General features: G+C 46.1%; 1 long non-coding RNA gene across 1 annotated transcript in view; it reads right to left on the bottom strand.

The window, feature by feature from the left end:
- Positions 1-201: 201 nt before the first annotated feature.
- The window catches only part of LOC146864071 (uncharacterized), an 86,528-nt gene continuing 61,842 nt past the window's right edge, over positions 202-24,887 (bottom strand). The window contains exons 2-3 of the long non-coding RNA XR_014976606.1: positions 20,773-20,921; positions 202-1,061 (exon numbers count right to left, since the gene is read on the bottom strand). This is a non-coding gene — a long non-coding RNA (uncharacterized LOC146864071). The remainder of the gene's footprint in view (positions 1,062-20,772; positions 20,922-24,887) is intronic.

The following is a 24,887-nucleotide window of genomic DNA, read 5'->3' as shown; positions in this document are numbered from 1 at the left end:
GGTTGCTCCAACGGTATGGGAGAAAATGTAGCCACACCTTGAAAAGCACAAAGAACTTGGAAATGTATTCCGAAATAATCTTTCTGTAAAACACCATTTCTTATTGTGATTGTTTTTCTTTTTTATGGACACTTACCAATCACGTACGTTCCTGTTCACTTGGTAATTGCAATCATGTACTGCCATTACCTGTAAGCGAAATATTAGCAATGGCACGCAGCTCTTTACTAAATTGCTGTTGGAAATAGCTCTAAGAACTGTTTTTTCTTCTTTCTGGGTTTTTGGGGGGAGGGTTCTTTTTTTGTGGGGAAGGAATTGTATATTAACGTGACAATATAAAACAGGAAAACCAAAATGCACCCAACAGGGTGTAAAACATGACCTGGAAAAAAAAATACGGGTTCTGAGAAAGACAACGGTGAGCAAGAAGCAGCTCATGACAAATGTTCAAATCGCTCTCCCGTGCCATGATAACTGTCTTGCTATACCTGAATGTGGCTCAACGACAGCCTATTCCTGGCTAAGACAGTTCACAGGAACCTCTGAACCAGCTTGTGAAATGGTGAGTGGAGCAGAGGTGAAAGGCTGGGATGGTGGCTGCCACTAAACTGCAGAAGACAAGGCAACAAGCGCAGGTGTTGTGCGGACAGAAGCACCAGATGTTTGTTGGCTCAGTTCTAGTAAGTCAAGGTCACGCCTACTCTTGGGACATGCCAATCAGGTGGCATGCATGGTGCGGATGTGCTTCCGCATTCCTGTGGTCCCAAGGAAATACTGTTGCTCAGTTCCCTGAAAAATAACTTAGGTGCAGAGGCACAAGTAACCTGGTGGGTATTAACTTTCTTCTCCCCAGGTGGAAGGGAGAAGTACTGCCAGACAACAGACTTCTTCAATTTGCGCAGACGCTCTAACTACTGGTCCTCCAGAGCAATCTCCTCTTCTTCACCCTCCAAAAGATCTGGAGCAGCTGCAGCAGGTTGAGGTCTTTCAGCCATCTCCGTACCAACTCCAGTAGAAGACCACCATAAGATGCAGCAGTGCTGGGACAGCACTCAGTAGCTCTGCACCAGAACACAAACAAGAGGAAAAAAAACAGACTTCTTATTGGCTGGCAAAATCTTGTACCAGCCTATTAGAATCAATATTACACTTGCATAGTACTGCGGTACTACCAAGTGAGTACCGCTGTACAGCCAAAATTTGAAGAAAAAAAAAAACATACAACAGACATCATGTAGCTATATAACCTGAAACCTGGTCAGTACTAATGTTTTGAAAAATTTTAAACTGCGTTTATATTATTTCTAACACTTCCTGTCATATTTGGGCAACAATATTGTAGCCCAAATAAAACACAAAACAAAAATAGGGCATAATTAATGACACTTTAAATGTTAAAGAGCGCTTTATTTTTTTTTACCATACAACCCAATAAATTCATGAAAAAAACAAAGATTACATGATAGTTATAGTTAGGGATCACTACATTTGTACAACATGACATAACGTATACAGACATTAGCAATATAATAGTTATAGTTTATAATTTAAACCACGACTGTCATACTTTATGAAATACCCTATTGTATGCTTTTTATTACCATAGTACTTATTAACATCATGGAATCATTACAATAACTATAATTCACTATGTCTGTATTTAGCAAGTATAGAATTTTTTTAATGGAAACATACATTTTTTATGTTGTTTCTTTTGTTTCTTAATGCTCCATATATGACTTTTTATAATGTTCTAATCAATTAATCTATTCTACATATGGCAAGTTACAGTTATTTTAATATTTCTGTGATGTTAATATGTACTATGTTAATTAAAAGCATACAATATGTTATGAAATAAAGTATGACAGTAGTGCTTTAAAATATACACTATAACTATTATATTTCTAATGTTTGTGTACTTTATAATTCTTGTTGCACAACTGTAGTAATCCCAAACTATAAGTATCATGTAACATTTATTTTTTGTTATTATATATATATATGTTCCCTTCATAAAGCCATCATTTGCAAATCAGTGTCAGACAAGCCTCCCTAACCTTATTTTTTGACCATCCGCATCACAGGTGCTAATACCAAATCCTGTGTTTCTTCTTCTTAGTTGCAAGACCTTGACTTCCAGAATTTATGCAATTCTTTTATTATATCTTCAATTTAAAGAGAACAAAAAAAAAAAACACAAATACAGCAATTGTGTGAGAAAGTCATCATTATGGCCACATCTTTGTAAAATGTTGATGCTTAAGATCATACTAATAATAAGATGATAAGTTAGTGATTCTAGGTATAACAGTAGACTATTTTGCCCCTTAAAGAAAATTAACAGCAACTAAACAGGAACAAGACAAAACAATAGTGGAAGTGTAGAAGTAGGTAGGCAAATTTAAACTTGAAGAAAAAAAGTGGTAATGCACATTCAGAATGCAAATTAAATTATTCAAACATAAAGTGCTTCAAAATCATTCCAAGTGCATTCATTCTTACCAGACAAAGCACAGATTTCTACAACAAAGCACAGATTTCTTAAACTCACTAGTTTATAGATTCCCATGAGAGGTATGAGTTAGGGCGCAGATTGAAGGGTCTGGGTGACTCTCCTCCAACTTCCATTTCATGCTGTCTGGCCTTAGATATAATGGAATAGACTTTCAAGCACAAGTAATTCCACTATTGGTATAGGTCATCATGTATCCTTTGCATTCTAGAAACGGGATGTATCCTGTCTATAGTTCTGGCATGCATTGCTCTTAGATGACTGCGCCAAACAACCTGGGCTTTGCCCTCTAATTCTCATCCACTATTGCCTCCAGTTCATTGTCACTAAATGCTGGATGCTTTTGGTTTTGCTGACATTATATCGCTGACAGTTCATGGGCTGCAGGTCACTTTACAGAAAAGCCTCTGGTTTGATGGCTATGAGAGACTCGTAGGAGACACAGCGACTGTTGCTCATTACTTGATGTGCAGGTATGTACCATGGTACAAATTTCAAAATGGTGTCTGGCTGCTTTGTATTGTGGTCTCCACCACAAAGTTAGTAAACGCCTGACAGATTCTCCTCCACTCAATGGCAACAGAAAACTACAGGGCAGTCAATACCAATGGCCCAGTAATTTGTGTGATATTTATTGCAGCTGATAAAATCTGACCCTGTTGAGTCAGATTTTATCAGTTGTGATAAATACAATACAATCACAGGGTTTGAGGAAATAAATCTGCTACAAAGAGCAATTGCCCACACATTTCTGTGTCCTTTTGCTATGGTCACCAAACCTAACTAAAGAGAGCTAGAGATGTTATCAGACTCTGGGATATTTATATCAACACCGTAAAGGTCCTGTTCCCCTGGGCCATAAAAACCTACCCTCAATACCATAAGAACTGAGCACTGGCAGCTAAACTGTAACTATAGTCATTAACAAATACTGTAACCTCAGACTTAGCTCCAGTAAAATTGGCCTACTCTTTTTTTACAAAGAACATACAGTCACACTATGCTTTTTCTTGTTAGACTCAAAGAACACAAAATGTACTTGCACGAAAAAACGTATTACCTCCAGTTACCAGAACCAGAAATGTGAGCTACTCACCACCAGGTGTGAAATTTGGAAGGTCATGATCCAATACCAGGTTTCCAAACTTCATATAAACACATTGATATACTGAAAGCCCTGAAAGATCATACAATGGCTAGGGATGTTAACATTGATGGGCTACCTATTGTTTTCTTTGACTAAGACACCATTAACTGACCCTTCTGAATTCCCCCATCTCCTTGTTATTGGTCATACAACCATCAGGATGTGAAACCCAGACCGCATTATGCCAGCATAAATCAAGCTAGTACTGACCATACGGAGATCAAGGCCACTCCAACAATGATCAAAATACTGTCAAGGATCAAATCAGCAGTCCTCCCAGAAGTTACCAATGCCCTTTGATACAGTCTTTCTATTTCAAGTAACCACCTGGTCCAAGTAAGTTAGACACGTTATACTTCTTATAGCCACATACTGCTGACCATGGCTCAATTCTCCTATCCACTCTGAAAAACGTGCTTGTCATCAAACTGAAAGTGGATTACCTGCATAAAATGATACAAAGTTTGTGAATACTACCCTCTATGCCCTTCTATCACTGGAACTTTCTCCCTAAGATTCCTCTCCTTGGTCCTTCAGCACCTGCTGTTTGAACTCACACATTCTCCACACCTGAACACTCTGTTATCATAGATCTCACAAAGCACATCGTCCAGACATGGATGCCCTGAACAAAAATATCAGTCTGCCCAAAGTATCCTCAGAAAAACCTATGCCTCTCATCACAGTAACCCATTGTCTACAGGTCAAACCAAAACTATATTCATAAACTATGGGGCATATTTACAAAGAATTAGCATAGGGCAGTGCAGCAGGTTATTTTGTGGCACTGCCTGAAGCCAATTCGAAAGGGAAGGAATATACTGTATTTTCAAGATATGGTGCATTCCTGCCCTTCTGCCTGTGCCGGCACACAATCTACTGCCAAGCACCATGGTGCAAGGGTATCTGTGTAAACATTTCTCCTCGCTGCGCCTGCTCTAGGGCAGCACAAGTTTTGGCGCTTACCCAGGTTTACGAGCTATTGTAAACCTGGGGCAGCATCAAAGTGCATGGGTGTTGCGTGAGAACATCCACAGCAACACCCATGGATGCAGAGTAAGGCAAGGCAGCGACTTGTGCTGCTTTGCCTTACTCCATATCTACAAGGCAATGAAAATCCATGCAGGGTGGCTTTACGTGGTCTTGTAGATATGGTTAAGCCCTGTGGCCATGGGAACATCACAAAAAGTGACGTTCCGGAGGGCGCGCTGGGCTTGTAACTAAGCCCCTGTATGTCTGTGTTCTCTAATGCAACTTGCATTTCTGCTTGCATCCAAGACTGACATGGATGCAATTGCATTTATCGAAATCTGGCTATGCTCATCCTCCATGCGACTCTTATTGCTAGGAGACAACATCCTCTGCCAAGCAGGGCATAAAGACTATTTCTTCCTCTACAAGGAGTTCCTTAAATGAAAACTGTGCAATTTAATTAACTCCTCATTCCAATCATCTTGCACTCAACAACTAGCAGTAAAAAGATTCCTTCTTTATAGCACTAATCAACTCACTTTCTCTAATGATCAGATTTTCCTGGGAGATTTCGTTTTTAGAAAGAAACACTGCATGCAAATCTGTAACTCTCCACAAATTGAATTGGTCATATCTCTTTCAAAATTCTAACCTTAATGCAGAACCCCCATGCTAAAACGAAGACCAAAATGGTAAAATCTAGAGGTCTCAAACACAGAGAGAAAACAAGCTCTGGCAAAGCCAATAGCTTTGTATTTAATGCGCCGATGCATGCAAAGACAAACATGTACAAATGTTCCCAGACTATTTGTGCCATGTCCCTTATTAACATTGTCTCTCTTGTATTAACAAAGCTTTCGATGACGTTTCCATACAGCACAGCTTGCTTGGGGGATAAACAATACGCACCACTCATAACACATATAATAAATACTTATTTAAAATGATAAACGCAGAAATACTTACATGAGAGATCTGCATCCACAGCCACATAAATAGGAAGCCTATATTCTACTTTTGTGGGAAACATTTTAGCCACTCCTTGTGTACTTCACCCAACATTAATCTCACTATGCTTCAGAAAGCAAGCATGTAATTAGAATCCCGCCTCCAACATCTAGAAGCTGATATAGCAAACTGTGAAATCGTCATAACAGGTTTTACTAAAATATTATGCATCATGGATCCCCTGCCTTCTTTCAATTTCTGTGGTGGCTGCATTTGTGTAACATCATGTACATTTTTTGAGAGTTATCTTGTCTCACACACGTATTATAGACATTAATCTGATTACATCCCTGTTCCACTCTGTCCTTCCTTAAGAGATAATATGCACATAAGTATGTAAGGGCTTAATTTATGACTTTTTGGCATAGGGTGGCGCTGCCCTATGCCAAAGTGAAAGGGCAGGAACGCACGGTCATTAAGCAATGCGGTGCATTTTTGTCCTTTATGCCTGAACTGGTGCCATTTCAGCAGACTAGCACCAACGTAGGCACCCTTGCACCATGGTGCAGTGTGCCTCCGTTGCAGGCAGGATTGTTTGGTGCAGGAAGGGGCACCTTCTTGCACAAAAACAATCCTCAGAGGCATTTTTCAACTTGTGGAATGAGGAAGTTATTTCTAGTTCTTACTCCTCGCCTCGGGAGGAGTATGGATGTGGCACTTCGCCGGGTTTACATACTTTTGTAAATCTGGGCAGTATCAAATTCCATGGATGTTGCGTAAGAAAATCCACTGCAATACTCATGGAATGCCTCCTGGGCCCAGAGAAAGGTGAAGCAGCAATATGTCCTGCATCACCTCAGTGATGATTTATGAGGACACTCAAGAACACGCAGGGTGGCTTTGCGTGACTTCATAAATCTTCATGAGAGCCCTGCGTCATGCATTTACCACTTTACGTGCTGCAAAAGTGATGCAGGGCTCTCTTAAAAAGCCTCTTAGAGTTGAACTTTTTTCTTTTTTTTTGGGCTGTTTTAAATAGCGAAGTCGATCCGAATGTATTGTAGTCCTTTACATGCGGACACATTCATGTTTTTTGGTAGGCACGGGGGATTTGGCCAGAATCTCAGGATGTTGAGCCGACGGCCAGACTCTAAACTGTTTTCCCAGTTTCAAAGCCGCCAGCTGTGACTGTTACACCACATCCTCTAACTAATTTGGTGGCATATTATCAAGAAACGGCATTAAAATTATCGCCGCTTTAGCGGCAGAAAACTGCCGCTAAAGCGGTGGTAATGGGCTTGATAATATGCCCTTGAGAATTCCCATAGAAGCCCATGTTCTGGTGTCAACATGGGCTTCTATTGGAATTCTCTACGGCATATTATCAAGCCCATTATCGCTGCTTTAGCGGCAGTTTTCTGCCGCTAAAATGGCGATAATTTTAACGCTGTGCTTGATAATATGCCCTTTGGTCTGTTTGCTTATGCTGTTGTTTTTGCTTGATGAAAAAAGTTAGGGGCATATCAACAACAACCAGCGATAATAATCGCTAAGCGCACTTAGCGCTAGGATAATTATCGCCGGCTAGCGTTGATTTTTATCGCTGAGATAGCGTGCTATTAGCAACGCTTATCTCAATAGCGATAAAAATCCTCACGCTAAGTGGCTAACGTGAGATTATCGCTGGAAACCCAGCGATAATCTCACGTTAGCTTGTTGATAGGGACAGACAAACTTAGCCATGATATCCTCCTTCCATAGGATATCATGGCTAAGTCAGAAAAATACCAGACGTAAAAAAGCAGCGTTAACCGCGGTTAGCGCTGCTTTTTTTGTCTCTAACAGGGTTAGCGACATTCTTGACGATAGGAGAAATGTCGCTTAGCGACATTTCTCCTATTATTTTACTCTGGAACGCCCCCTTTGCATCTCATTAGAGATGCAAGGGGAAGCGTAGAGTAAAAGGGTTCTAACATGCAAATTTGCATGTTAGCACCCGGTTGTTGATCGGGTGCTAGTTTTATCTCTGCTTTTTTGGCTTTTAAAGCCAAAAAAGCAGAGATAAAGCCCTTGTTGATATGCCCCTAGTTTTGTATCGAAGCAGTAATGGAAGAGGGTCGCTCGGGACTGTAGGGATTTCTTCCTTTCAGAAAGGGATTTCGTTCTGTCATAAAGGTGTATTTTTTTCAGAAAATAACTTGGAGCATCAGGCTACGTCAGGCCATCCCCAGACCTTGACATCGAATGTGCATGTAGACGCCGTGGCAACTGCAGCTGTGTTGCCATGGAAACAGTCTTGTGCTTAGCAGGCAAAACCAATGAGGATTAGTCTCTGCCATGGTGTAGCTAAGCCTGCGTGACCTTATTGGCAAGCACTGAGGCCTGCCGCTGGCACGGGTGCAGGTGGCCCTCAGCAGGCAGGGAGACCCGTGCCAGCTCACGCGCCACATGCAAATACCACTCCTGGATTATTCAGGAAGTGTCCCTGTCTCGCCGAAAGGGAGCGGAGTGATGGTTTGAATTAATACAGAGTGAAAGGGGCGATACCCGTCGAACAGCGCCATAACAGGCTGCAGCAATACGACCCACTAGCATACGATATCCTGTAAGAGAAGGGGAGGTTGCACCCAACTAATCGGAAGGCAGAAGAGAATGACATTGTTAATTTGTGCAATTTCTCCTACGATCTGTGGGTCTGTAGAAGCAATACACTCTCTGCTTTTCAATCTGCCACTGTAAAAGGCGGCCCAGTGTAACTTTGAGTGTCATTTGTACCCGTTTTGTGGCAGATATGCGTGTTACTGCAACGTCCAAGCCTCTTTTATGTTCAATTCATAAGGCGCCCGCTTTTATGTGTGTGCCAGCAATGCCCCTCTGAAGTTTTCAGTGTTCATTGCAGTTGATGAAATCCAACACCCGTGACACGTAATTAATTGGGTGCGCCTGGTTCAAGTTTCCTCTAGTGATAGAGAATACCACGCAGACATCGGCGCTCGCGCACTAAAACGATCACAGGATCACCTTGTCTGCGAAATTCCAGAAGGTTTAAAGGTTTTGGGGGAGTAATGTTGCGGATTTCATTACACCTGGTAAACACAGCGTACAATAAACCCCAACCCGCGCCTTATTCCAGCCCACGCGCAAACCTCTGAGAATCCTCCGACCCAAGCGTAAGCACTGCAGGCCCTCTGTAGATTGCTTTCTATCTGTAGATTGACAGAGCCCAGATGTTTTTTGTATCATTGTTACACAGTGTTTGAGATGAAAGACACTTGGCGTGAGTAAAATGTCAGCTATATATATTGACTGGGTTTTACATTTCATAATCAGATTCAAATGCCTCTTCTACAGTTTCTGCTAAAGCTAATGCCACACCATCAGTGAAGCACAGGGCGATTTCTACTAATGTTACCTGGAAACAAGCGCTAACTTGGCTGTATTCATGTCATATCAGGTCTTCAGTTCTTTAAGGCCTAAAGGATTATCCGTACCCATTCATCCAATCGTGTAAAGCTATTGCAAGCAAAAGTAGAAAATATATATATTTTCTCAACAAAAGATCTCACTGCTCAGGAGAACAGGGTAGAGACTGACATTACCAGCCCTTCTGCATTTTATGAAACAGGAGTAAAGACAGGGGAAGATATGTACTAGGAAATAACTAAATGTGTTGTAAACAGTTGCACATGGTAGAAATCTTTGGACGCCCGTCAGGGGGCCTCTCTATCTACGTAAGTCACGCGTGCAAAATTAACACAACTGAATTAAAGTTGGGGTCTCCTGATCTTCAAGCCATCCTAATCAGTGGGTTGTCATCGGGTCGAAAATCTCGCCCCTTTCTACTAATTAATTGTTATTTCAACCCAATTAAGTATCAATCCTCCCAGGCCATGGAATCACTTATTTCAATTTTGGAAGATCTTTTAATAAATTGGAAGGACCAAGACGTAATAATCGCGGGCGACTTCAATCACAGAGGCTTGGGTTTAATTTCGGAGTCTTCATCAAGCAAGAAGTCAGTCCCACTGACTGAATTTCTCGCAAATTTTAAGCTGCACTCCACCCATAGAATACAAAAAAAGACCCAACCTGAATGGACCACCATTCCGACCTTTAGAAATGTCTCTACTATAGACTACATCTTTATCAATGAAGGGCTTGCCCACAATCTTTGCAACTTCACTGTGGACGACAGAGAGGAAAGCGATCATAGGCCCCTCCGCGCCACATTCAATCTGGCGCGGGTCCAAGCAGACTTACATGCAGTTATTGGAACTACCACGGGGGAGGAACATCACAATGTGCTTAAAAGAATAAAATGGTCAACCAATCTCAGTCATAGCCTGCTAGAATATGTAGCTAGAAGGGAGGAAGAACCTAACCCAGTTCAAACTAAGAACATCATCCACCTCTGGGAAACTCTGACCTCCGACTTATTGGAACATCTGGGCAATAACCTTCATCCAAGAAGTCGCCAATTCCACTCTGATCCTCGCCGTGCAACATCGTGGTGCCTGTCACAGTGTAAGCGTGCTCTAAATAAGGCAATCAGGGCACAAAAGAAAGGCACTCATTTGTCAGGGAGATACTCCATTGCTGCTCTGCGAACAGACTATAAAAAGAAAGTCTGGGCCCACAAAAAACTGCAGACTGAACAGAATTGGTTGACTGTGTTCTCCTTAATTAAAGGTAATGACAATAGCAAGCTTTGGCGTTTCATTAACAGTCTGACCCCCAGAGGAGAGCAAAAGGAAAATAGTGTTGCAGGGAAAGCGTGGGAACAGTATGCCAAGGGGCTGTATACCTGCGAGTCAAATCAGGCCACTGCAGGAAGCCGTGCGTGGTCCAAGGTGGCGGCGGATATTATCGTACCCGAAAGAGCTACATCAGAAGGCGTAAACTCGACCTGCACCGGATCATTCACAGAAATGGAGGTACTAAAGTGCATCAAGGCCATAAGAACTGACGGCGCTCCAGGCCCAAATGGGATTCCGGCCCAGGTTCTGAAAACCGCCTCAGCCTTTTTTGCATCCAGACTCACCCCTTTATTTAACCATTCTTTTGCCACGGCAATGTTGCCATCCTCTTGGAAAGGTTCTATTCTATTCCCCATCCATAAAAAGGGGGACCACACGAACCCGGCCAATTACAGGCTGATAGCTCTCCTCGACATAGAAGCAAAGATATATGCCCGCCTTCTTCTCAGGAATCTGGAGGTTTGGGTGGACAAGAACGGCATTCTTCCGCCCACACAGACCGGCTTTAGGGCCCATAGCTCAACTCTTGACAACATCCTAGCCCTTTCCTACCTTGCGAAGAAGGCCAATACGAGGAACAAACCGCCCCTGTTCTGCTGTTTCATAGACTACTCCACAGCCTTTGACCGAGTGAACAGGGGCCGGCTTTGGGCAAAACTTGACTCGTGGGGGCTACCACAGGCTCTGCTAAAAGCTATAAAAGCGCTCTATGAGGGCACCTGGGTCAAGGTGAAGCTATGCCCCACAATAACAACTGAAAGAATTGAAACCAACTCGGGCCTCAAGCAGGGGTGCGTCTTGGCCCCCATGCTTTTCAACTTGTATACTGCGGACATGGGGTTAGCTCTGAAAGATGCCAACTTAGCACCTCCAAAACTGGGGAGGCTCGTCTTGGGAACACTCCAGTATGCAGACGACACGGTGATCATGGACCACACTAGGGTGGGGCTCCAAAGAGCCTTAAGCAGTTTGGCCCTATACAATAAGTCAAATGACCTACGGATCAACGTGAGCAAGACCAAAATCGTCATTTTTGGCAAATACCCCCTCAAAAAAGAAGCTTCATGGTCTCTGGGGGAGCACCGTATCGTCACTGCCCCATCCTACAACTATCTGGGCACCTGGGTCTCTGAGAGTGCCTCTGCAGTCAAACATCTGAAGGAGCTTAAACCTAAAATTAACAAAACCATTCTGTCGCTAAGACGCTTATGCCACCGCTTGGACAGTCCCTCAGCAGAACCAATGTTGACAGTGCTCCGGGCAAAACTGATCCCTGCCATTGCATATGGGCATATAGCCTACCCTGGTGCATTTGACAAAGTGGTAAACGCGGCCCAAGCGAAAGCCTATAAGACGGTGCTACAGGCCCCTAGATACGCAAGGAACACCAGATTAAGGCTAGAAATAGGCCTTAAGCGACCTGAGCTGGAATTACTGGGGGACCTTTTAAAACTCTATATTAGAGTATTGAAAGCACCAGAACATTCGCTAAAGCACTCCCTAAAATCAATCTTTGATGAGGTGGGCTCCCCCTGGTACTCAAAGCTAGGACAAGCTATTGCAGCATTGAAAATCGAAAGAAGGAGTTTGCCCCTGCACGAAATTCCTTTCTCAGCCTGGGCCCAAGCAGTTAAGCGCCAAGTCCGGATCATCTCCTTTGGTCTTGACCTTGCATCTCTTCGGCAAAATCCACTAACTCAGGCCCTGGACAAATCATATATTCCAGGTAAACCCCAACCTTACCTGCAAGATCCAGTATCCACTTGCGCGAGAAAGAAAATTTTGTACTTTCGACTTTTGGCCCTCAGGATCATGGACTTCAACCCCAAATGGGCCCGTACGGATGGCACCCTGGCCTGTCGTCTATGCAATTACCGCAGAGAATCCTGGCTACACTTGCTGTGCTGCTGCACAAAGCTGGCCAATGATCGCCATCGTTTGCTGCTTCCGATTTTACGGAATACGGACTATAGAACTTGCAGAGAGGCTTCGGACTGGTGCCTCTCAGTCTCCACGACCTGTTTGATAGCCAGAGTTGCGAAATTTATACACCAGGTAAAAATGGCACTCGACTCCCACTTAACGGCACTGCCTGCAAAGTAACTGGAAGCCCTCTGCCCCAGTTATCTAACCTGGGCTGGTTTAAAGACCCACGAAGAATCCATCTTTCATCAACAGCCCTTGGTACATGTATTGACTCTACCGAACTTTCATGTGCCTCCCCTTATCAGTTTTTTTTATTTTATTTTATCTTATACTGTAAAGATTTTAAGTAATCATGCAGTTTATTATTAAAATTGTCAAATTGGTAGAAATGTCAATAGACATTATAAACAAGCCAATAAGTCTAGCTTATCACTGAAAGGGCCTCAATGCTTCCATCTTTGACTCAACCAATTATCATCCATGCACTCATTCCACTCAATGTCTCATTCTAGCATTCACCCACTCACTGTCCACAGTTTTACACACACAAATTCACCAATGAATGAAGAGACACTTTCGTTATCAGCCAGTTTTTGCTGATACTTAGGGGCCTATTAGGATTGCGGGCGAACCTGAGTCCGCCCGCCATCCTAGCGGGAACGGGACCGCCCGCCTGCCATGCGGTGCTCCCGCACCCCTGATCATGATGTAGAGACCGCCACCACGGCGGTCGCATCTGGCATTTTAACATTGTGGCGGGTGCTGCTGGCTGCAGCACCCGCCACAATGGTAAAATGCCATGTTGTGCATTTCCATGCACAACGTGGCAGACACCACGTGGTGCCTGCCACCTTGTGCATGGACATGTAGGGGCGTACCTTAGGTACCCCCCAAGTGCACTTCCCACCCCCTGGGGGCCCACAACGTGCCCCCATAACAAATCCCCGCCAGCCGATTCCGCCATGGAAGGCCTTGAAAACTCAACATCCTAATATGGATGACGGTGCCTGCTAGGCACCGCCACCATATTTGAGCCCCAGTTCCGCCAGGCCAGCAATCGTAACGATTGCCGACTGGCAGAAAAGTGACGGACGGACTTCCGTCCACCACAATACTAAACGCCATCGTAATATGGCAGTGGGTAATTCACGTTACGATGGCGTAAAAGTCTGCCTGCGGTGGCGATCGTTACGCCATCGTAATCAGCCCCAGAGTGAGGAATTTGATAAGAGTGCCTCCAATCTGTGTGACTGCTAGTCTGTGAGGAGTGTGAGAGAGTTGAAGGTAGTCTGTGACTGCTAGGCTGTGGAGGGTATGAGAATACTTCCAGTTGAATGTCAGCTGTTCTTTAAGGGGTGTAAGGGTCGTGTTATGATGTGTGATGTTTAGTCTATGTGGTGTGTGATAGTGATATTGGTAATGTATGACTGTTAGTTTGTGAGGGGTATGCAAGTGCCACCAGTAGTGTCAGGCTGCTGTTCTGTGACAGGGGACTTCTGGTCACTGAGAGGTGCTACTGTGTTACTGCCACTCTGATGGGTGTAAGACTGCTTCCTGTAATGTAACAATGCAAGCCTCTGAGTGGTTTTGTTGCAAAGTAAGGTGTTTTGCTTTTCCACCATAAGGGCTTTAACAACTCTACTTGTGTCGTCACTGAGGCCAGGGCTATAGACACACTGGGGCAGATTCTCAAGGAGCTATTGCCGTGTTACCGACACTTTATTGCAGCCAAAGTCGCAATAAATGTATCGCCCCATTCACAAGCTGGTGCTAAAAGCCCATAGCACCAGTTTACCTGCGATAGCAGCCGCAAAAAACATCGCCACAGAAGACCCCCGCAACTATCACTAATGAGATGCAGAGTAGGTGTTCCCGTGCGAAAAGCCGCAACACCACTCCTCAACATTCTCAACGACCAGATACATCGGCGATAAGAACACAAAACAGGCGATAAGGCGCGTTAGCACCAGGAAACCAACACCTGCTCAGACCTGGTCCAAAGTCAGACCACAGCCTGCACCCCAAAAGGGAGCCCAGCCCAGAGCCAAACATAAAGAACAACAGATGCACCCGGGCAACTGACCATGCAGCCCGGAGCCCCAATAGGGCAACAACACCCACTGCCACCACCCCCAGGACCACCCCTCCCGGCACCCCCACACGGCCAAAGACATGCCACATCAACTACACTGAATCATGTACCAAATAATCCGCCTGATGTCGCGCAATCACATCTGGTGACACGCATGTGTTGTCACAAAAATGAGCATCACATATCCACCTTCTAAGCGACAAATGAAAATGTATTAAAATAAACACCGAACAGAATTGACGACACATAGCGGCTCCCCTCTGGACTATCTGTAGGTCACAGCCTGCAAGTCAAAAATCATGATGGGAAGGTGTGTCCTGCGCAAATCAAGGGACAGAGAGAGAGCGAAGGAGAGGGAGAGGAAGAGAGGGCGAGAGAGATAGACGGACAGAGAGGGGGAGAGAGATATAGACAGAGAGAGGGGGAGAGAGAGATAGACGGACAGAGAGGGAGAGAGAGAGAGAGATAAACAGACAGAGAGGGGGAGAGAGAGAGAGAGAGAGAGAAGAAGAGAGGGACAAGGAGAGAGAGTGCAGACACTGGGCACCCAGGCCGCACTGGTCACCTGCTGCCACCGGTGTGTCTCCAACCACATGTCAGTATGTAGTGCAGTTCACCAGGTCACACACCTGAGATAGACCCGTCATCTGAAACAGTGTCCAGATACATGAATGGCACAGTACATACAATTGCACAGGACATCATCGCCTGCCCGCCCTTGTTCACCCAGGCAGAGGTACCCCACCCCTACTGCCGCCCAGCGGTGAATGCCCGCCCAAGCACACCCAGGCCTCACTGCTCACCTTCCGCCACCGGCGTGTAGAAAAGAGGGCCCACCACGTGCCGCTGCAAGCCACAAGCCCGGGGCCCGCGGACATGGCACCCTCCACATCATGCAGCCCCGCTCCGTAGGCCACCAGGTCTCACATTTGATGCTGCGTCTTGATTTCGCCATGGCAGAGGACATACCAATGCACAGGACATCATCGCAGGCGGCATACCCGCTCAGCCCTTGAGGTGCCACTAACTCTGATCACGTGGCGGTAGGCCCGCGCTGCCCGCTGGCTCAGGCCTACACTGCGGTCCAGCAGGGCACACAAAACCTGAGCAGTTCGGACTGCCGGGACGGGGCATCATCGCAGGCTGCACACCCGCTCAGCACTTTTAAGGTGCCTCTACCTCAGTGCACCCAAAGTCACCGTCCCGTGGTGGTGTGCCTGTGCCGGCCGCAGTGTATTCGGTGCCACCAAGTCTATGCCCTGCAAGTCATGGACCCTCTATGATTGGGTATTGTGATGCGGACGCCATCATGTCACCTCCGGGCCTGCAGAATGTGATGTCGCAGGCCCCTTGGACCCCATGCCTACATGCACACCACACGGATACACCCCGAGAGAGGCTGGAAATGGCGTCGAGCACGTGCGCCCGGGCCTTTTTATTGGCAGGGTCACATGTGCTGTGATGCTTGTGCTGGATGGGTGTGGTGTGGGTGTACACCAGCCGTGAGGGAGTGGCTGTGGCATGCTGTCAACTAGACCTGTGATCAGCAGATCCCTACAGGGAAGACCTGGGACATGTAGCTTTGTCATCCCCCCTGTAAGCGTAAGCGGGGTGGGCCGACCTAGCATATGCCAGTCCAGCGTAAATGTTTGAACAATGACACCGGCGCTCTGGACATTGTTCTGTCCGGGGCTGGACAAGGAAGTAACAAATGCGTGTGTCGCTGTTGTCGCGTCGGCGCCACCCTGACAACATTCGGCAATGTGTCACCTTGTGACCCTAGTCAACGACATGAGCCACATGAACGTAAGTGGAATTCACCGACTCAACATTCGTCCATACTACCACACTTGAAAGACCATAGACACAACACATCTGTGTGATTCAGAATGTTTAATGCACATTCAGTGGAGTCTTGCATCTGGAGCAGTACAGGACCATGCAAAGCCCACTTTACAATGTTGGCCCGGTTTCATCCGCATCTTCGTCCTCTGCTGTCTCATGTGCCTCACATGTGGGTGGTGCTGGCCTTTCTCCAGCACTGTGTGGCAGTGACACCTCAGGGGCCGGAGGTGGAATTTCTGCCGCACTGTGTGGCACTGACAATTCAGGGGGCGGAGATGTGGATGTAGTGGTAGCAGCAGCATGCATCGGCGCGAGGCCTCGTAGCAGCGATGCCGTGAGGATGGTTTTGAGGTCATTATGGAACCAAGCTACCTCTCGCTGGTGTGTGGCCGTGGCAGCCGCTTTTTCCGCATTGGCCCACTCCATGGTCTCCATGAGCCTCTGCATGAGTCCCAACTCCCGGGTGAGCTCGCTGGAGCCACTCGGACTAGACAGTCATTCTTGTCTCAGAGTCAGGACTCTGGCGATGTCAGCCATGGTTCGTTGGAAAGCATGGAGTGGACTGTGGGTGTCAGTTAGGGACTGTGAGTGGTCCCTGATGGGACTTAGACCCCCACGTGTGGCATCTAGTTTGTCTGCCATGTGGTCGAAGCCCACCCGCACCTGTTCTGCCAGCTGCTCCTGGCATCCCAACACATGGCATTGGAAGGCCATGTGTTCTTCGTGGGGGTCCTGGGAGGCAGCTGTGGTGGTGGGGGCTGCCAGCTGTGTGGTCTGTGCAGGGGTGGGGTGTCCCCTTTGCAGCTGGGCTGCCCTGCTCCTGGAGGTGGGCTGCGGAGAGGGTCAATGAACTCTAAGAGGGCGTCGGAGTCGAAGCTGTGGTGGTCCTCTTCGTCATCAGAGAAGAGAGGTTCGGCTGCTCTGCAGGAGGTGTTTATTGTCCCTCTGCAATGTGAAGGGGAGATGCAGTTTGACAATGTTTTCACATGTGTGTTGTCGGATTGTACATGTGCACATACAGACTGAATGACTGTGTACATCGTGGCTGTTTTGGAGGGGCTGCCTATTTGCTGTGGGACAGTGGACATTTCGACAACATCACGAATGTGTGTTTGAAGTTGTACATTGCCTACTCACATTTCCCTGCAATGCCACTTGTGATTGGTCAGTGTCTACACCCAGTATGCGCAAGTTGTGTCCTGTGTTCTGTTGTGGACGTGTTTCGGTTTGCGCCACTTTGTTGTCAGTGTTGATGTGCTCTGCATGTCATGTGTGTGTGCTGCAGCAGAGGTTGGCCCCTGCTGCTCTGTTTTGCTGCCCCTTAGCCCTTTCATTAGGCCTGGGCGGTAAATTCCGTTCCGCTCGCGGAATTTGCGGAATTTCGGTAATTTCGCGTTCCGCGGAGAACGCGAAATTGCCCAAAATTCTGCTTTCCGCGACTTCGCGAATTTTTTTCTTGTTCGCGTTCTCAAAATGCGTGTTCGCGAGATATTTCTACCCGAGCACGCAAACAGCAACTGTGAATAGGAAAAAAGCATCGCGAACAAGCAATTCAGCGTGTTCGCGGAATTTCTGCGTGTTCGCGGAGATTTTTTACCGTTTTGCGGAGATTTGCGTAACGCGATTACGCAAATTCCGCCCACCCCTACCTTTCATGCGGTGTGCCTTTGACTTCTGTGCTTGTACTGTGCTGACATGTAGCATACTTGGGTACATTGTTCTCTTGGTGGGAGTTGGGGTCTGGGGCATGGTTTGTTCGCAGATGTGCTCAGCTCAATTGTGCATGTGTGCCATTGTGCCCATCTCCCCCGGTCACCCCAGTCCCTGGTCGTTACTCACCCTGTTGCTGTTGTGTCCGGTCGTGTTGAGCAGTGTCCGGTCCCCCGACTCCAGCCATCGTCTCCCCACTGATGACTGTGGACACCATTTCCTCCATGTCGTCTAGCTCCTCCTGTGGCACTGCACTGCCACCTCCAGACTGCATTGCTGCCTTCCGGTTGTTGGCGAGTTTCAGCTTGGTTTTGCGCTTGACATCATTCCAGTGCCTCTTGACCTCATCCATTGTCCTCTTCAGCACTCCGACTGCATTCACCTTGTCCACGATGGGCTGCCATATTCCATTTTTTGTTGCCAATGACACAGTAGAGGTGACGAACAGTTGTTGATGGTGTTCGACCACTTCCGTTATCAGGATCCTGTTTTCCTGCAGACTGAAGCACTTCTTCCTATTCTTCTTCTCCTTGCCCTTCCCTGACCCCGAGGTCTCATGCAGGTCCTCCGGGGGGCTTGTGGGGTTCTGGTCCTCCTCTGTACTTGCTCCTGCAACATACACTGTGCTTGGCTGTTTGGCATAGGTTTGTCAGTTTTTTTTCTACTTTTATGGTGATTGTTCCCGCCCGACGCGTGTGAATTGCAGGCATGTAGCTGGTTTTCGCAGATTTTTGAATCGCGATTGGCCTCATTGCAGCTTTTTTTGTGTTCGCATTTTGCATTTTTGCGGCGTGGCGTTGATTTTAACGCGGCCAGTTAACGCGTTATCTGGGGAATATTGCATGGTGCCGCCATGTTGAGAATGCTTATTTGACTCGGCGTAATTTTCCCGCGATAGACTGCGATGTTGGAGGTTGCGTTAAGTAACTTTTGCGATGGTTATCGCACGTTCTTGAGAATATTCCCCACTGTGTACTATTTACTAAAAAAGTAAAGGGTAGGCCATGGACATTCCTATTGCTATAAGAGAGAATGAGGTGTTTCAGCAAATTATGTGCGGTCCTGCCTGATTTAATGTGGTCCCAGTGGACTTGAGGTCAGGATTACGGTGCTGAATGTTGAGGTATCTGGTGTGCAAATCAGGAATGGGGTATAAAGGATAGGATTTGGTTGAGAACAGTAAGTTTATGAGGTGCAGAGGAAGAAGAGGGGACTGCACACTAAAATAAACAAAAAGTGATGGATGGAATGCTTGAATCAACCCCAACAGTGGTAATTACTCAGGCCTCATCCCAATCCATTGTTATTTTGCACACCATGATACCTCAGTTTGGATGCAGCCATTTGCACATTACTCTTGACCCTGCTCCAGTACAAACAGTCCAGCCCGAACAGCCCGACCAAGTCCTCCCTGAACCAGAACGCAAGCAATCCAGGATTAGTGTTACTATTAAAGTGTGTAGAGAGGTGAGGTGCAGCGGCCAGAGTGGATGACTTCCGACCCACTTAAGATGATACACTAAAGTATACAAAAAGTGATGGATGGAATGTTTGACTCAATCTCAGCAATTGGTAATTACTCGGGCCACAATCTAATTTGTTATTTTGCACACCATACCACTTCAATTTGGACCCAGCCATTGCAAATCAGTCTTGGCACTGCTCCAAGGGAGCAGTTCAGCCTGAACTGATAGGTCATGTCCATCCTGAAACAGACCACAGTTCAGCAGAGAGGATTGGGGGTACTTGGAAAGATTGTGGTACTGAACAGTAGGATGGGGATTTTTCACAGGGGTAAGAATATGGGACTAGACAGCAGTGTGTAAACAGAATTGGTATGATGTAGGGCAAGATGTGTTGAAAGGGCAATATGGTAGAAAGTTAATTAGGATGCAACAGAGCAGATTTAAGGTGTTTCCTGTTGCGCATGAAAGTGTGCTACAGGGAACTGTTTGGATGACATGGTTGGAGTGCTGTGGGGCGTCATGAGATGCTAGATTGCAAGAGGAAAAGGGGTGCTGCATGGCACATGTGAGATGTGCAGGGAAGGACTGGGTGTAGCTCTAACTTACACGGTTCAACATGGTTCAGGTGGGTTATGCAAGTCAGGATTGATGTACTACAGACCAGGCTTAAAAAGTTGCAAGTTAGAATGTGGTGCTTCAGCACAGGGTTAGTATGCTTAACAATGAGCTAGGCTGTACACATCAGGGTAGGAGTGCACATGTCATGAGTAGAGTGTGAAAATGGGGTGCACACCAAGACTGTGGTGTTAAATTCAGAATGACATGTACTGCTGCAGGATTGGAGAAATATAGACATAACTGGAGTGGAGTGAAGCCCTCACATCCTTAGGCTCTGATGCCACCACACCTACAGCACTAATGACAATCACGCTCTTGGAGTCTGCTTTGGTGTGGAGGTTTTGACTGTGGTGTGAAGGGTATGATCGTAGTGCTGGGAAGGACTGTGGTGTAAAACGCAGCAAGTCACCTTGTGAAAGGGCAAGAAGGCACCGTATTTATCTAATATGGTACATTACTGTCCTATTCAGCAGTGCTGGCGTGGTTTTGGCAGCCTAGCACCAGCACAGGCACCTTTGTATCATGGTAAAAGTGTACCTGTGTTGTTGGCAGGATTGTTTTTGTGCACTGCATGATGTCAATAATATGATTTTGTGATTTTTTCTGCTGGAGCGTCTCAAAAAGTGATGCTACAGCACTGCAAGGCACTGATACCTATGCCCCTAAGAGACTTAGTATGCCAGTGAATCACATTAATTACTGTATATTGTTAGAGATTTCTCAAGTCTATTAAAGGCACACTTTTTTCTACCCATGCAGAATTAGTGTTTAATGACCTCAGAAAACTGTTATGGTCCCAGGTTAGTCCGTTGAGGGTCGCCACTGCAATAGTCACAGCTTCTCTTCCTTTGTTGTACTTCGTTGCCTAGACTTGACAGTCTTCTTGAGTTGCAAATTGTCTGCTCGCTGCTGATACACTATCCACCTGTAATGAAAAGAAAACCCATAATTTATGACAGTGTAGTTGTCATGTCTCAATTCCCATAGCCAGGGAGATCAGCCAGCTATTTCACTAACTATAAGTCATCCACATTTTAAAAACATAATTGCTGGTTAGCATTTCAGTTAATTTTATTCAGAACTATGCGTTCACACCAGGACGCATATTTATTGCACAACTGACTTTTATAAACTGAACGCAGGATTCTAGCTGAATGTTGTCACACATTCTGGACTTTAAGTCTACTTTGAAAGTTTTACTTTGCGCTGCTTGGATAAAAACTTTTTTTTTTTTAAAACTCCAAGTTGCATATTGACCTTTGGAGTGAGTGCGGAGTCTGTGGCGGCTGCGGGCCTCAGTGGAGGTGGAAGCACAGGTTGCCTGGCCCGGCCCGGTTGCAACTGCTTCGGAGCTCCAGGTGCTTGAGACACACCATGCAGACCATGATGATCCTGGGCAGCGGCTGACCCAATTGCAAGCTGAGGAGCCGAGGAGATTGAAGAACCTGGCATCTACTGCCACGGGCGTTATGGCCAGAAGCAGCTCAACAGCTCCACAGAGGTGAGGTTTCCACAGGCATCCTGTCCAAGGAGGCGGTCGAGCTAGCCTGTGGCAGGGAGGGGCCCTCCCTGGGCTAAACTCTATTGTACTCTGTTGCTGAAGAACAGAAGAGCTGAGGAACTACCAAAGCCTTACAGAAGGGTGATCAATGAGAGAGGAGGGGAGACCTTCACCACCCAGCAGTGACCACAGAGATCACAGGGACCACCTAGCACGTAACACTGGGCCACTCCGCCTTCTATCTGTGTCCCCCATATGAGCCAAAGTGAGAGTGACCAACCCTTCCCAATACACTTTGTTTGATCCCCGCTTCCAGTGCGTAGTGTGTAGTGTCATACTGTCCTGACACTACCGCTATCAAAAGATCATTAAAGATAAGAAAGATAACTCTGTGTGAATCCCCTGGACTGGTGGACCACGGTTTTATATCCAGAGAGACCTCACAGACTAATAACATCTAATATGTCGAATAACAAATTGTAAGGCACACCTATGGGGAAGAAGACCTGTCAAGAGATATTAGTGCTAACACTGATCCCTCCCAAAACATCTTCCATTGATAAGATGCTACAAAGACCAATAGGGGTTGTGGCTACGGAGATAGAACTCACTGAGAGACGGTTGTCGTTGACTACAAATTCTATTGGTGGTATGTCTGATCTGCATATATCCTCACCTAGTCGCGGCAGACCCACAGAGGAGGAGGACCCAGGGAACCATTCACATACTACAGGATCCCAAGGGAAACATATCAGTCCCCACAGAAAGAGAGGACCCTCTAGGGGGGCAGTTAAAAAGAAGCCCACCTAACAGCGCGCACTGAAGTCTAAAAACGGTGCTGTCGGATCTGAGGAGGCCATTTCATCTTCCGGCGTTTCAAATAGAACACTCGAAGTTGCGCATTCCCCTTGGCTGGAGGATTTTACATGGACTATTCTGGAGAAGATCAAAATTATAATTTGCAAAGAACTGAGCCCTCTCTCAATGCAACATGACTTACTGAAACAGTTGTAAGGGGAGGCTAACCTCACACAATTTGTAGTACAACCTGGTCACTTGGAAGCAGGATGCAAGACTGTTCAAATACCAATTGCTGAGTCTGTGGGGTTGTGCTTCCTCAGTGCAGGGGAAGGGTCTAACAGTAAATCAGTCAACAGACCAAAGGGCTTGTCATTGGAATTGAGACCACCTGCCAATAGACCTACCAGCAAAGCAAATGTAAAGTTTGAGCACGTCTCCAGGGGTGCTGCAGCGAAGCTATCTGTTATTAATCTACCTCCAGCAACATGTACTTACGTTGCAGTGCTAACCAGAGTCCCGGGACTGAATGGTAACCAGAGAGAATCTCACAAGGGCCTCAAAAACAAATGTCTACATTGGCTCTCGAGGGTCAGATGTTTTCCCCTCCCTAGAGCTGGGGACATTATCTAACCTGGAGGGTTTCCTGGATTGGGAAAAGCCTTTATAGACAAAACTGGGGACTGCATTGTCATCAATTTTAGGGATTCAAAATTGGTATCAGATTTGTTTTTAATAGATCTATTGATTGCAGGCTCAGGAATCAGCAATGTCTATCCTCCCACTGGGCTATTTTTATAGACCTCCCCTACGTAGGCTCTGTTACCCTGCACAATGCCCATGCCCTCTGTTCCCAGTTTCACCCAAAATCCCCCTCATATGGTTGACCCCTGTAGATATGCTATACCTGTAAACAACAGATCTGAGGTCTTAGATGGGGTGGATTGTCTCCATGACCATGTTGAGTTCATAGCCCTGAGATCTACAATCAAGAACCTCACCAGATTAGGTTGTTGGGAGTGCCCCCAAAGTGGGGATGACCCAACAATAGCTAAGAACATTGCCCAACTAGGATGCACCGTGGGTAGAGCAGAGCCTAACGGAAGCCTCACCTTAGCCACTGAGCTACCCTGTCCCAAGAATGAAGGCCTTCCCAATATGAATAAGGGAGATAGGAGGAGGAGGTTGATTCCAAGGGCTGGAGCAACACAAGTGCTTCCAGACTTGAGCTATGTTACCAGTATTAATAACGTGGGGTGTCTGCCCAGGGTGGATAAGCGAGAAAAGCCGGTAGGGCTCTGTTAGACACCAAAAGCTTGTCTAAATCCATCAAAGGTGCATCTTGGAATGTGGTGGGCCTTAGAAACAAGCTAGATTGCAGTGACTGGGGGGCAGTCATAGACAAATATGTTTTAATATTATTCCAGGAAACCGGAGTTAAGATCACCTGGTTATGGGGATTTTCCCAAACCTGCTGTGTTCGCAGGGAGAGGTAGATCCTCGGGGGGGGGGGGGTTTACTATCTGGGTTGCCACCTATTGAGGTTGTTCGTCAAGGTAGATTGAGACGGGGTCCCTGACCTTCTGTGTGTATTGCTGGAATTCACCTTTGCTAGAACTTTAGTTTTGTTTAATATATACTCAAGAACAGTAAGTAGGGGGCCAAGAATCGCTAGGAGTGGAGAAATCATCAGTCCTCCTGTCTATACTCCCATGGCACGACCTTAAGATCATAGGGGGTGATTTTATTTGCCAATTTGAGTCACTGGGCATTAGACCAAGCGAGGCCTTGGAAGAAGAAGATAGGCAGTGGGCAATAGGTGCTACAACTATACCACCCCTAAAAATGGTCTTCTTTAGCTTTACAGATCTACACTCTTACATCGAATCTGCCAATTTGGGCTTGCAACGGGCGTACAATGTCAGATAAATGTAGCAACCCTATGTTTAATCGGGCCGGGTCCGAGTTCAAAATTGATTATGTCTTCGTGGACACACAAATGTGGGCCTCGGTTCTAGATTTTGCTACTTTACCACATCATAACAGCTACCATAATGTCTTGGTCTTAGAACTGCTAGTGCAAGATGGGAAGGAATATACAAGGGAAACACAGGGACCCATTTGATGCTAGATTGCATCTGTCAACATTACGGAGACACATCAATTGAGCCAAAATACAGGAGTCCCCCAATTCTATTTCCATCATTTACAACATATTGGGGACTGCCTTGGAGGACCTGAGTGCTTGCATGCATGCAACAAATATAGGAAATAGATTCAAGGAAGTGGCCGCGGTCCACTCATGGTGTGTAGCCACACTGAGGGACCTTTTTTATGCTGGAGTAAGGTCCAGAGAGTACAAAAAAATTATTCCATCCTGGTATAACGGACACTGTAGAAAAGCGAAATCTATCCTAATAATATAAATAAAATCTAAGGACAAAACTTGGATCAGAAGTGCTAGAATCATGTATAAGGATGCCACCAAACAGGCCGAGATTGATTGGGACATGGCCAAATGGGAGTCCCTCCTACAGGATCTTAAACAGAAAGATCCAAAAGCATTCTGTAATATAGTGACCTTCGGCAATT

Source organism: Triturus cristatus, chromosome 2_1 (genome assembly GCF_964204655.1).
Source record: "Triturus cristatus chromosome 2_1, aTriCri1.1, whole genome shotgun sequence".
Classification (NCBI taxonomy): Eukaryota; Metazoa; Chordata; class Amphibia; order Caudata; family Salamandridae; genus Triturus; species Triturus cristatus.
This window is presented reverse-complemented; position numbering and strand designations above follow the sequence as displayed.